We start from the raw sequence: 15,222 nt of genomic DNA on the forward strand, positions 1-15,222 counted from the left end.
AGTGATTCTTTCCAAGAACCAGTTTCTAGTTTTGTTGATCTGCTCTACTGTATTTCTGGTTTCTAATTCATTGATCTCTGCTCTGAACTTTATTATTTCTCTTCTCCTGCTTGGCTTAGGCTTTATTTGTTGTTCTTTCTCCAGTTCTTTAAGGTGTAAAGTTAACTTGAGTATTTGGGATCTTTCTTTGTTTCTTTCTTTCTTTGTTTCTTTCTTTCTTTCTTTCTTTCTTTCTTTCTTTCTTTCTTTCTTTCTTTCTTTCTTTTTTGAGTGAGGCTTGGATGGCTATGTATATCCCCTTTAGGAACGACTTTGCAGTATCCCATAGGTTTTGGACCAATGTGTTTCATTCTCATTGGTTTCCATGAATTGTTTAAGTTCTTCTTTAATTTCCTGGTTAACCCAAACATTCTTAAGCAGGATGGTCTTTAGCTTCCAAGTGTTTGAATTCCTTCCAAATTTTTTCCTGTGATTGAGTTCCAGTTTCAAAGCACATGGTCTGAGAATATGCAGAGAGTGATCTCAGTCTTTTGGTGTCGGTTGAGACCTGATTTGTGACCCAGTATGTGGTCTGTTCTGGGGAAAGTTCCATGTGTGTTCGAGAAGAATGAGTATTCTGTTGTTTCAGGGTGGAATGTTCTGTATATATCTATGAGGTCCATCTGGTCCAGTGTGTCACTCAAAGCTCTTCTTTCTTTGTTGATCTTCTGCTCCGATGATCTGTCTATTGCTGAGAGTGGAGTGTTGAGGTCTCCTACTATTAAAGTATTATTATCAATATGTTTCTTTATTTTGTTTGACAGTTGGCTCATGTAGTTGGCTGCTCCCATGTTGGGGGCATAGGTATTTACAATTGTTAGAGCTTCTTGTTGGATAGACCCTTTGAGAATAATATAGTGTCCTTCTGTATCTCTTACTATAGTCTTCAGCTTAAAATCTAATTTATCTGATATGAGAATTACTACCCCGGCTTTCATTTGAGGTCCGTTGGCATGAAAAATAGTTCTCCATCCCTCACTTTCAGTCTTGTGGTATCTTTAGGTTCAAAATGAGTCTCTTGTAGACAGCATATGGATGGGTCATGTCTTTTTATCCAATCTGCAACCCTGTGCTATTTCATGGGAGCATTTAAGCCGTTCACATTGAGAGTGATTATTGAAAGATATTATTTTATTGCCATCATTTGCCTGTGAAGTCCTTGTTTCTATAGATTGTCTCTGTAAATTTCTGGTCTATATTACTCTTGGGGTCTCTTTTCTTTTATAGAACCCTTCTTAATATTTTTTGCAGGGCTGGCTTGGTGGTCACATATTCTTTCAGTTTCTGCTGGTCTTGGAAGCTCCTTGTCTCTCCATCCATTCTGAGTGACAGCCTTGGAGAATACACTATCCTTGGCTGCATGTTCTTCTCATTTAGTACCCTGAATATGTTTTGCCAGCCCTTTCTTGCTCGCCAAGTCTCTCTGGACAGGTCTGACATTATTCTGATGTTCTTCTCTCTGTGTGTAAGAAATCTCTTCCCCCTAGCCGCTTTCAAGATTGCTTCCTTGGACCTAAGATTTGTGAATTGTACTACTATATGTCTGTCATCAGTCTATTCTCATTGATCTTGGGAGGGGTCCTGTCTGCCTCTTGGACACAAATGCTTGTTTCCTTCCCTAGATTAGGGAAGTTCTCAGCTATGATTTGCTCAAATATATCTTCTAGACCTCTCTCTCTCTCTAACCCCTCAGGGATCCCAATAATTCTGATATTGGAACATTTCATGGCATCATTAAGCTTTCTCAGTCTGATCTCTTGGGCTTTAATCTGTTTTTCCCAGGCCTCCTCAGTTTCCTTCTTTTCTATCATCGTATCTTCTAGCTCACTAATTCATCCTTCTGCCTCATTTACCTTGGCAGTCAGAGTATCCAGCTTAGACTGCATTTCATTCATACCATTTTTAAGTTTGGCCTGATTAGATCTCATTTCAGCCCTTAGAGATTCTATGTTGTCACTAATATTTTTCTCAAGCCTAGATATAGACTTCATAATTGTTACTCTGAAGTCTATTTCTGGCATCTTGCTTATATCCATATCCATTATGTCTGTGACAGAGGCCACAGTCTCTGATTCTTTTTTTTTGTTGGGGGTTCCTCCTCTTAGCCGTTCTGTTGGCAGGTGGTTGAGGGAATGTACAGAGTCCAAAGTATTAACCACGACCCAAGCAAGATGCACTGTGCTGAGATGCCCTTCAACAGACGAATGGAGAAAGGGGATGTGGTCCATATATATAATGGAATATTACTCAGCCATCAGAAAAAATGAATACCCAACATTTGCACTGACATGGATGGAACTGGAGGGGATTATGCTAAGTGAAATAAGTCAAGCAGAGAAAGACAATTATCATATGGTTTCACTTATATATGGAACATAAGGAATAGCATGGAGGACATCAGGAGAAGGAAGGGAAAAATGAAGGGGGGGATATCAGAGGGGGAGACAAACCATGAGAGACTATGGACTCTGGGAAACAAACTGTGGGTTTCAGAAGGGAGGGAGGTGGGGGGATGGGTTAGCCCAGTGATGGATATTAAGGAGGGCATGTATTGCAATGAACACTGGGTGTTATATGCAAACAATGAATCATGGAACACTCCATCAAAAACTAATGAAGTACTGTATGGTGACTAACATAGCATAATAAAAAAGTGAGATTGTCAGCACAGATAAATAAAACAAGGTATACATATATTCTGTCTACAGGAGACTCACTTTGGATTCTAAGACACAAATAGGTTAAAAGTGAAAGGATGGAAAAAGATATTCCACTCAAACAGTAATCAAAAGAGAGCCTGGAGTTGCTCCTACTAATTTTAATCAAAATAGACATTAAAACAAAACTGGTATTAGAGATAAAGGACATATTGTAATAATTAAGGGTCAATCAATCAAGAAGATAGAAAGGTATAAACATATGTGTATCAAAGTATAGAAAAGTAGTTCAACAATAATAGTTGGAAAGTTCTACCCATTATGTGGAACAACTAGACAGATCAGCAAGGAAATAGAAGAGTTGAATAACAAAATAAAACAGCTAGACCTAATAGACATCTTTTTAAAAGTTTTCGTTTAAATTGTAGTTAGTTAACATACAGTATAATACTAGTTTTAGATGTGATTCACAACTGCCATACAACATCCAATGCTTATCACAACAGGTGCACTCTTTAATCCCCATTATCTGTATCACCCATCCCCACCCACCCATCTCCTCTCTGGTAAACATCAGCTTCTTCTTTATAGTTAATACGTTTCTTGGTTTATGTATCTCTCTCTGTTCCCCCTTTGTTCATTAGTTTTATTTCTTAAATTCCACATATGAGTGAAATCATATGGCATTTGTCTTTCTCTGACTGAGTTATACCTCAGCATAATAAAGGCCATCCGTGAAAAACCCACAGCTAATACCACCCTCAATGGGAAACCACTGAGAGCTTTTCCTCTATGGTCAGGAATAAGACAGGGATGTCCACCCTCTCCACTGTTATTTAACATAGCACTGGAAGTCCTAGCCCCAGCAATCAGACAATAACAATCACAATAAAAGGCCTCCAAAACAGGAAGGAAGAAGTAAAAATTTCACTATTTGCAGTTGACATAATTCTTTCTACAGAAAACCTGAAAGACTCCACCAAAAAACTTCTAGAACTGATACACAAATTCAGTGAAGTTGCAGGATACAAAGTCAACATAAAAATCTGTTGAATTTGTACACACCAATAAGGCAGCAGCAGAAAGAGAAATCAAGAAAACAATCCCATTTATAATTGCACCAAAAATAGTAAGATACCAAGGAATAAACCTAACCAAAGAGGTGAAAGACCTGCATTCTGAAAACTATAAAACACTAATGAAAGAAATTGAAGATGAAACAAAGAAATGGAAAGACTCTCCATGCTCATGGGTTGGAAGAACAAATATTTTTAAATGCCTAAATCCATACATTTGATGAAATTTCTATCAAAATACCAACAGCATTTTTCACAGAACAAGAACAAGCAATCCTAAAATTTGTATGAAATCACAAAAGACCCTGAATAGCCAAAGCAACCTTGAGATAAAAAAAGCTGGAGGCATCACAGTTCTGGACTTCAAGTTATATTAGAAAGCTATAGTGATCAGAATAGTATGGTACTGGCACAAAAATGGACACATAGATCAATGAAACAGAATAGAAAACCCAGAAATGAACCCACAACTATATAATCAATTAATCATTGACAAAGTGGAAAAGAATATCCAATGGGAAAAAGTCTGTCTATTCAACAAATGGTGTTGGGAAAACTGGACAGCAATGTGCAAAAGAATGAAACTGGACCACCAAACACAAAAATAGATTCAAAATGGATTAAAGACCTTAATGTGACACCTGAAACCGTCAAAATCCTAGAAGAGAACACAGGCAGTAACCTCTTTGAACTTGTCTGTAGAAAGTTCTTACTAGATTTGTCTCTTGAGGCCCGGGAAACAAAAGCAAAAATAAACTATTGGGGCTAAATCAAAATAAAAAGCTTCTACACAGTGAAGGAAACAATCAACAAAACTGTAAGACAACCTGTGGAATAGGAGAATATGTTTGCAAATTAGATATCTGATAGAGGGTTAATATTCAAAATATAGAAAGAACTTCTAAAACTCCACACCCACAACCAAATAATCCAGTTAAAAAATGGGCAGAAGACATGAATAGACATTTTTACAAAGAAGACATACAGATGGCCAACAGACACAAGAAAAGATACTTAATGTCACTGATCATCAGGGAGATACAAATCAAAAGTACAATGAGATACCACCCCACACTTGTCAAAATGGCTAAAATTAACAATGCAGGAAACAACAGGTATTGGTGAGGATGCAGAGAAAGGGGAACCCTCTTATACTTTTGGTGGGAATGCAAACTGGTGCAGCCACCCTGGAAAGCAGTATGGATGTTCCTCAAAAAGTGAAAAGTAGAACTACACTATGACCCAGCAATTGCACTACTAGATATTTACCCAAAGAATACTCAAGTAGTATTTCAAAGGGATACATGCAGCCCTATGTTTATAACAGTATTGTGTACAATAGATAAATTATGAAAAGAGCACAAGCGTCCATTGATGGATGGATGAAGAAGAGGTGGTCCATATATACAATGGAATATTACTCAGCCATGCAAAAGAATGAAATCTTCCCATTTGCAACAATATGGATGGAGCTAGAGAGTATCAGGGTAGACTTAATAGGCATCTATTGAGCACACAACTCAAGAATAGCAGAACACAAAGTCTTCTCAAGTGAACATTAAACATTTTGCAGAGTAGGCCATATAATAGGACACAAATTAAGTTTTTTTGTGTTGCAAATTTAATAAAGTGCACAACCAACCTACAGAAAGGGAGAGCATGTTTGAAAATCATATCTAATAATGACCTTGTATGCAGAACATATAAAGCACTCTTACAAATAATAAGAATAAAAATAACCCAATATAAAAATGGGCTACATATTTGAATAGATATTTCTTTGAAGAGTGTATATAAATGATAAGATGCTCAATATCACTATCCATTAAGGAAATAAAAATCAAGACCATAATGAGACAAAACTTGACACCGACTATGATGGTTAATCATCATCATCATCATCATCATCATCATCATCAATCATCAAGTATTGGCAAGAATGTTGGAAAACTGGAACCCTCATATACTGCTGATGAGAATATAAAATGTTGCAGCTGTTTGGAAAACACTTTGGGAGTTCTTCAAAAAGCTAAACATGACAGTTCCCTTTTAGGTACATAGGTAGAGGCTTACATCATCTTCTTTCTCAGGTATATATACAAGATAATTGAAAGCATTATATTCACATGAAAACTTGTCAATGTTTAAACAGCTTTATTCATATCAGCCAAAAGGTAGAAACAACTCAAATGTCCACCAACTGATGAATAGATAGATGAAAGGTGGTATATCCTTATAATACAAAATTATTCATAAGAAGGAATGAAGTATGCTACATAGATGAAACTTGAAAGCATCATGCTAAGTGAAAGAAGCCAATCAGGAATGGCCATATATTATATGATTTCATTTATATAAAATGCCCAGAATAGGCCAATTCATTGTGACATAAAGTAAATGAGATTCACAGGGGCACCAGGAAGGGGAGGATGGGAGTGGCTGCTAATGAGTACGGGGTTTATTCTGGGGTGATGAAGTATTCTGGAATTAATGGTGATATTTGCACAACTCTGTAAATACACTAAAAAAACATTAAATTATATATATATATATATATATATATATATATATATATACACTTTATTGTATACTTTAAATGGTGAACTTCATGGATGTAAATTACATCTCAGTGAAGCTGTTTAAAGGTTTCCCCCACTACCATGTTTTTACATCACTCTGTATTATTCTCACTTATGAAATTTTTTTCAAATTACATTTTAATAACTTTCCCTATGATGGCTTCTGTGTCCCTAACCCATAGAAGAATTCAGTTGCCATCTTTTGAAGGCTTTGATAAAGATAATGAACTGTAGCAAATACAAAATGTGGCAATTTTGTTAGCTATATACAAATCTGTAAGAGACCAGTTTCATGGTTAGAGGGGCTTATTATAGAAAATGTGCTTCTCCCTTAAGCATAAATGAGCTTTAGCATATCTTATATTAAAACTTCTAATTTTGATTTACACTTTTATAAAAGCTTATTTTTTCCCCTTCCAAATCCCAAACAATATTCAAGATTTCTTGCAATATCTTGCAAGTACAAGACCATGTACTTGCAGAACATCTAACGTGAATTAGCTCACTTAATCCACATAACAACCAGATGGGTGGATATTGTGACTATCTCCACTTCACAGATGGGAACTGTAGTTGCTCAGTAAGTGTGACTAGAGGTGTCACGGTGCTGGCATGAGGTGTTAAGTAAATACTAGCTTTCTTCCTTTACATGGGTATTTTTTCTTGTCTCTATCCAAGTCAGTTGTAGATGTCCAGAGACCACGGTTTTGCTTTGTTTTGTTTTTTAATATGGAACACTTCACTAATTTGCATGTCTTCCTTGTGCAGGGGCCATGGTAATCTTCTCTGTTCCTTTTTTAGTGTATGTGCTGCTGAAGTGAGCATGAGACCACTCTGTATTTATATGTGTATAGCATAAGCATCTAGGCACATTGTGTTTAGGATATTGATTGATTGGTTGGTTAGTTGTGTTTAGGACATTTAATGAAAGTGAAGCACAGGGCCCCAGGCAGCCCAGTATTATTTAGCCCCATGAAAGGTCTCCAGACCACTCTAGTCCTCATCAGAGAGAGTATTGCCCTTTTCAACTTCCAGACTGCAGGATGCAAGAACCACATTTCATATCCACTATTTCCTCATTGCCTAAGAAGTATGGAGAAAAAAGTATAGCTTTCCAGAGCTGAGAGGGGAAGAAAATTATGTCCTTTCCTATATACTTCTTAGAGAGGGCATTTCATTTTCAACTTACTTGGTTATGCTTCTTGTAGTATGATGTTTCCTTTTTCTCACCCTCAGATGCCAGCTCCCACCTGGCTTTTTGACATGCCTGTTTGCTCCTGGGAGAAAGCAGCTCAAGCTTGCTTCTCAGGGGTGGTTGAGGGTAGTATAGCTCCCTTTGCCAGGAACACACCAACCTAGTTTTCTGCAAGCTGCATTAATTTGTTTTCTCATTAGTTCATTCATTCACTCATTCATTCATTCATACATTCATTCATTTACAGGTTCAATAACTATTTTTAAAGGTTTATTTATTTATTTTAGAAAGAGAGAGTGTACATGTGAGTGGGGGAGGGACAGAGGGAGAGAATCTTCAAGTAGACTCCCCCCTGAGCCTGGAGCCCCATGCAGAGCTCCATCCTACAATCCATGACATCACGACCTGAGCTGTAACCAAGAATTGGCCGCCTAACCCACTGAGCCACAGAGGCACCCCTGGGTTCAGTAGATATTTAACAAACACTACTTAGGAGCCAAGCCATGTGCTAGGCACAGAGGGTAGAACAACAACAACAAAAGAATTCTGCTTCTCTAAATGAATTGATAGAGATAAGCAAGTGAACCAACAACCTCGTTCTGCTTTGAAAGCTAACAATCTGGTTCTCCTGATCTCAAGATCACAGAGCATTTAGCCTACATCTCATCCTCCTTCAGAGATAGGGCATTATTGAACCAAGTGCTCAAGAGTCAGTCATTTGTAGACTAAACCGTGGAATCCTGGAAAACTAGTACCAGGAGCAAGGCAGCAGAATGGAAGAAGTGTGGAACACAGTCAGAAGTCGCTGTGTCTAGGCCCAGCTCTGTTGCTCACTGGCTTAGCTCCTCTGACTTCTTTTGTTCATCTGGAGAATGGGGTTAATGAAAATCTCTATATGGCAAGGTTGTTGGGGAAATTAAATATGATATCAGTAGCTGAAATTATTTTTGACCCTTTATATCTTGTTTCATGCACCTCCCCCAAAATGGAAGCTTCCTAAAGGCAGTCAGTCATTTTGTCTGACTTTTTCATCACTGTATCCCTAATCTAATGGTGCCTGGTTTATGGTAGGTACTGAATACCTTTTACTGACAGAATAGATGATAATGAATGTGAAGGTATTTTAAAATTTATGAAATACTATCCATATAATTGTTGTTAAATTAAACATCTCTAATCCAACACCCTTGTTTTATAGATACCAGAAGGCAGTTTGATATATTAGAAAGAGTGCCGGATTAGGAATTAAAACCAGAGTTCAAATTACAACCCTACTACTTTCTAGCTGTTCCACTTTAGAAAACTTACTTAACCTCCTCAAACTTTCCCTGATTCATGCTTGCCTCATAGAGTGGTTATGCAGATCTCATGAGATAAATGTATATCAGTGTGCTTTATGTATTTGAAGTGCTCTGCTAATGCAGGCTTTTTTTTTTTAAAGATTTTATTTATTTATTTGACAGAGACAGAGACAGCCAGCGAGAGAGGGAACACAAGCAGGGGGAGTGGGAGAGGAAGAAGCAGGCTCATAGCGGAGGAGCCTGATGTGGGGCTCGATCCCAGAACGCCGGGATCACGCCCTGAGCCGAAGGCAGACGCTTAACCGCTGTGCCACCCAGGTGCCCCTAATGGAGGTTTTATAAGAAAACTGAGGGTCAGGATAGAAGGTGACTGGTCCCAAGTTGTTATGGCAGCAAGTTAGTATCACAATTTATGATGGAATCTCAGGCTTCCAACTCCTAGTCTAGTATACCAAAGCAGATTCCAGAGCAGAAACTGGATGAAAGTAAACAGTGGCCAGGGATAAGGGAAAGCGGGCTCTGTCTGACAGTAACTTATCTGTTCATAATAATGGCAAAGGGAAACTAGAAAGGTACTGTGTCAGAGACTACATGATCACTTTGCAGAATGGAAAGAGCTTGTTCATCAAGCTAAGCAATTCATCCATGTTTATCTAACAATGACAGTTCCATCAGCTCTTTACCACTTCACTTTCACCTAGTTCAAAAAGATGCCAAGTATGACACATTTTCCTTCTCAGGTTTTATCCTAGATTACATTTTGTTTGACTTTGTGTTTAACTGTAATATAGAAAGAAAGTAAGGCAAGGTAAGAGTATGTCAAGGAGCTGTTCTCCATTTCTGTTGAGGACAGAGGAAAAAATAATCTCAGGGATTTGGGTTAGATATGAGGAAAAATTTGTAGGCAGGAAATGGGAGATACTATGATCAAATAGATATTGTTAAATATTTGGTATTTCTTAAGATAGGTTTTCATCTATCTGATATAGTTTAGCAGTGTCCTAATTAGGACTCAAAAGTTGTTTAGGATCTTTCTTAGCCTTCAAATTGAGATGTAGTTTAAAAGGCAACATGGCTGTTTTCCAACTTTGTTGTGAGACCTAAGAGTAAATCAAAGAAAGAGGGAGGTGAGTTGAGCAGGAAGTGCTTAGGCAGTATCTGGGCTAGATACTGGAAATTCATCAATGAAGGCCACATGATGGATGGGAAACAGACACATACATAGATTATTTGTGATATAAAACATTATAGGTGCTCTGAAAGAAGACTGTACATGTTGGGGGCATGATCATATTCCACCTAGGGGATACAGAGTCAAGAAGGGCTTCATGGAGTAGGTGATGGCCTCTTGGGCTGGGACCTGAATTATGAGATAACATAGCAAGGGAAATAAATGGTTGGGAGCAGTGCAAGTTCATTCGAGTTAGAGGGAATGGCCATGTAAGCAAAGACACAGAGGGGTACAATAGAGTTAAGACTGAAGAACTGAAAGAAGGTTGTATAGCTTGAAGGTCATATGGGAAAGTTTGTGGAAGAGATAAGGAGCTAGAAATAGGCCTTGAATGCCAAGCTAAGTCTTTGAATTTGTATCCTGTAGGCCAAGTGATTTTCAGTGCCCGCCTAAGATCACTTAAGCATTTCATAAAATTAAGGATACTTAGGTCTCACCTGTAGCTTCAGATTCAGATAACTCTGGGCTAAGTTAGGATGGGATCAGAGCTCTGTAGCTCCTCTGGGGAGTCTGATGCATCAGTGAATTAGGCCACTGCTATAGACAATAGGGAATTATTAAAAAGTCTTAAGGGGAAGAGTTACAGAAGCAGATGTTTTAGATAGAATTCCTCTGGGGTCCTATGTAATTTATAGATTGGAGAGGATCAGACAAAGCAGAAAGACTTCAATAAGAGAGTTGCAGTTTATTTTGAAGGTAAGTTTGTGTGTGGGGATGGGGCAGGTGTTATTTAGGCAGTAATTTAACAGATACTAGTCACCGATTGACTGGATGGTGATGGTAGGTGAAACGCACTGAGGAAGTCTATTATTACATTATGTCCAGCCAGGTTTTCTGGTTTGAGTCACTGGGGACTGCTATCCACTGTGAGAAACTCATCAAAAAATTGATCATGGAGTCAGGGAAACTTGAGTTCAAATTTTACCGCCATCATTTACTGTCTATGAATCTTGGGCTTAAGGTTTCTGGACCTCAGTGCTATCTTCTATAAAATGGGGATAATGGTGTCCACCTCATTAATTTGTTGTAAAGATTAAATGATGTTAAGATATGTAGAATGTAGTATAGTGGCTGAGACATATAGGTGCCCAGTAAATATCAGTTATTATTGGGCTATATGTTATGATGTGTACTGTGGTGTCATGGGGTAGAGGATTTTTATTCTCTGCCATTGACCCTTTATCCCCACAATCAAAATCAGTATTTTACATTGGGGAACAGGACACTTTTCCTAAGCATCAAGTTACTACCTGGCATTGGGTCAGGCCTTGCTCTTTGTGTGTTTAAGAAAGCAGGGTAAACCCTATTGCTAGTGAGTATCATTGAGACTGTTTTCTTAGCTCCTGTATGTTCTTCAGACCAACATAAAATGTCTAATTTTGGATCTCCAGATTGTGGACTGAACTTGGAATCTCATCAGCATTTCATTGCTACTTGAGTTGTGTGTGATCACATGGTACTATCTTTTTTTTAAGATTTTCTTTATTTATTCTCATGAGAGACAGAGAGATGGAGATAGAGAGATAGAGATAGAGGTAGAGAGAGAGGGAGGCCGAGGGAGAAGCAGGCTCCCCACTGAGCAGGGAGCCCAATGCAGGACTCAATCCCAGGATCCTGGGATCATGACCTGAGCTGAAGGCAGACGCTTAACCACTGAGCCACCGAGGCGCCCTGGTGCTATCTTTCTTTTCTTGGTTTGTGAAGTGCTCAGACACTTGGATGAACACTTTTCATGTTTCTTAAGCTATATTGTGTTTTCCTTGCCTTAAAGTAACAAAAAGACTTTAAAGTTAGAACTGTGTTTTAGTCAGTGCTGTCACAAGTTCTGTACGAGGGATGGTAGTGGCTGCTGCTTTTCTGCCTCAATTTGCAGTGTCTGACAGAGGAAGAGGCAGCATGGTATATTGCAGAGCTCAATGGACTGGGAGTCAGATGCCCTGGACTCTAGCCCCAGTAGAAAGTTGGGGTGGAATGAGGAAAATGGGGAGAAATGACTATTTATTTTGAGTGTGCTAGACCCTTTTCCATGTATTTTCTGATGCATTTGTCACAAAACCCCTTTGAGGCTGGTACATTATTTTTCTCATGTTGTAGATAAGAAAACTGATAGTAGGGAGGTTAGGTTCATCTTGTGCCCAACATTACATGGCTAATGATAAGTGGGGTTCAAACCTGAGTATCTCTTCCCGCAAAACCTTTGCTTTTTGTAATACTGACACTGCAACTTACTAGAAAATGCCTTTAACTCCGAGCTTCATCTGTAAAATGGTATCTGTAACCTTTGCTCTGTATGACAATAAATCTCCTCAGACCAGACTTTGGATAGGGGAGAGCAATATTTGTGTCTTTGGGTTCTTAATGTATTCTAAGCGCCTCTCGCAGTGCCTACCACATGGTAGGGTACTCAATAAATACTTGCTGATTTCTTTCCAGCAAGAGGGTAGTTTTGTAGTGGATGAGATCCATTTTTGTGCTTGCTGCTCAATGCTATTACCGTTTTCTCAAATACACACACACACACACACACACACACAGAGTGAGAGGGGCAGAGAAAGATGAAGCCATGCAGATTCCCTGCTGAGCAGGGAGCCCAACATGAGGCTCAATCCCAGGACCCCAAGATCATGACCTGAGCTAAAACCAAGAGTCAGCTGCTTAACTGACAGAGCCACCCAGGCAGCCCCCCATAGGTTGACTCTTGCATATTCTAGGCCCTGGGAAAAATCAGTCTACAGAATGTGACTAAAAACATCGCTCTACAACAGAACTCTGGTATAGGAGTTATAACACCTGGCTTCTAGTCTCAAGCCTATCTCTGGGAAAAGGTTTCTTGTAGTCGATTCTCTGTCATTTTCTAGGCCCCAAAATTTCCCCTGAACAATAAGAGAGACTAGTCAGTGGTTTTAATCCCTGATTAGACATTAACCTTATTAACATCAACTTTTTTTAAAAAAAATGGATGCCTGGACCCTACCTTAATTCAATTAAATTAGAATTAGGTGGCGAAAAGCTCCCCTAGTGCTTTTACCATGCCCTCAAGGGTGAAAAACACTGGGATAGATGATCTCTGAAAACCACCCAGCCCTGACAGTCAATGGCAGTGCTATGCCATATAGCATGGTAAAGAAAGCATAGGTTTTGTAGTGAGCCAAACATGCATTCAAATCCTTGCTCTTCTACTTTAACTAGCTCTGTGATCTTGCAAAAAATTATTCAATGGCTCTGTACTTCTGGCTCCTCATTGTAAAATGGAGAGAGTCTGTGTATCCTGCAGCAGTAGTTGTAAGGATGAAGAATCTTTGACAATGCTTAATACATAGTAAGCCCTCAGTCTCTAGTATCAGAAGTTCAAATGGAGGATGTGAAGAAAATATTGGTCTAGTAAACTTTAACATATAAATTAAAAACAAGTTGTTTTCTCATTTCCTGTTTCTGTGGTAATTGATTCCGGAAACAAAGAATGTGGAAACATCTCTCAGCCCTCAGATTTGATGACACTGCAGAAAGGAATCTGGCTAGTTCTTCCATGGCTGATTGGCTGAGATGACTAGGAAGCCATTGGAAAGATTTTGGCTCACAGAATACAGCAGATGTGGCTTGGGAGATGTAAGGACATGACTGTAATAAGGATTCATCTGTTCAGCCCCATTTCTAAAAGTGATTTCAGAAAAAAAGGACAGCTTGGTCATTTTGGTGACCACACTGATAAAAGCAGTCTTACTGCCACCTTTCCAGCAGTCTTGGCATATTTGTCAGTTGATATAAACTACAGGAAAATGTAAATCACCAGTAGGCCTATAACTACTAGATGCATAGTAATAAGTAATTTTTCTATTCATACATGTCTCTGCGTGTCGGGTCTGTGGCTTGAGTACGCATTAGAACCATGGGCATCCTCATCCAATCTATTCCAGAGTAAATGTTTGAAAGTATGTAAAACACCTAGCTTGATTAGTAAGAGGATTTTAGTACCTAGTGGGCATTACTTTCTAGGATTCCCAGGCAAAGCACACAATTTTCTCTTCCTGTAGTAATTAGCATCTTGGCCCCTTTTATAGTGTTTTCCTTCTTTTAAATTTCATTGACCATTTGTGCACTCATCTTAGCCCAAAACAAGCCCATAAAAACTCCTTTGCAAACAGGGTCTGTGGCATTCTCATCTTTACATACCCATCATTTAGCAGAGCCCTCCCTTCATAATGTATGAATGATATGAATTTTTGAATGAATGAATGAATGGTATGAGTGATGTCTCTTCTTCCTCCCTTCATGACACACAATAAGGATTAGTGTGTGTGTGTGTGTGTATGTGTTGGGGGAAGGAGTGATTTTTGTAGCATGTGAAATATGACCTGGCTTGGAATATAAGGAAGGCTTCAACAACAGTAAAGACTCCCATAAAGCTACCTTTTCATAAAAGCAACAACCATACTAGCAAAAATTGTGAAAACAAATTTCTCCAGAACTCTGGAAAGGAAACAAAGTCTAGCAACAATCTGAAGTGCACTTATTCAAGAAAAATGACTATATATTCTCTGATCACATGGAAGTAATTAGAAATTGATAGCAGAAGGAAATATGTGAAATTCACAAATGTGTAGTATTAAATAACAGACTCTTAATAAGCAGTGGATCAAAGGAGAAATGAGAAAAATCTTGAGATGAATAACAGCAAAAATGTAATATATCAACACCTATGAGACACAGATAAGCTAAAGCAGTACTTAATGGGAAATTTGTAGCTATAAATGCCTAATGCTGTAGTCTCAATGTGTTCCCTTTGCAAATTCATATGTTGAATTCCTAATGCCTAATGTGATGGTATTAGGAAGTGAGACCTTTGGGAGGTGCTTAGATCATGAGGTGGCACACTCATGAATGTGATTAGTTCTTTTCTAATAGAAAGGATTAGAGTTTGCTTACCTTTCTACCATGTGAGAGGATACAAGGAGAAGTCTGCATATTGGAAGATGGCCCTCACACAATAATGCTGGCACCCTGATCTCAGACTTCCTGCCTCTAGAACCGTGAGAAATAAATTTATGTTGTTTATAGGCCACCCAGTCTGTGGTATTTTGTTGTACCAGCCAGAACAGATTAAGAGACCTATATTAATAAAGAAGAAAAATCTCACATCCGTAACT

The 15,222-nt window shown here is 38.5% G+C and overlaps 1 protein-coding gene and 1 non-coding gene across 2 annotated transcripts in view; one reads left to right on the forward strand and one right to left on the reverse strand.

The window, feature by feature from the left end:
- The window catches only part of AR (androgen receptor), a 188,166-nt gene that overhangs the window by 76,328 nt on the left and 96,616 nt on the right, over positions 1–15,222 (forward strand). The window lies entirely within an intron of this gene.
- On the reverse strand, positions 7,075–7,176 carry LOC113245662 (U6 spliceosomal RNA). Its single transcript, XR_003312767.1, has one exon. It is a non-coding gene; the product is annotated as a U6 spliceosomal RNA (small nuclear RNA).

The sequence above is a fragment of the Ursus arctos genome, chromosome X, assembly GCF_023065955.2.
Source record: "Ursus arctos isolate Adak ecotype North America chromosome X, UrsArc2.0, whole genome shotgun sequence".
NCBI classification, from domain to species: Eukaryota; Metazoa; Chordata; class Mammalia; order Carnivora; family Ursidae; genus Ursus; species Ursus arctos.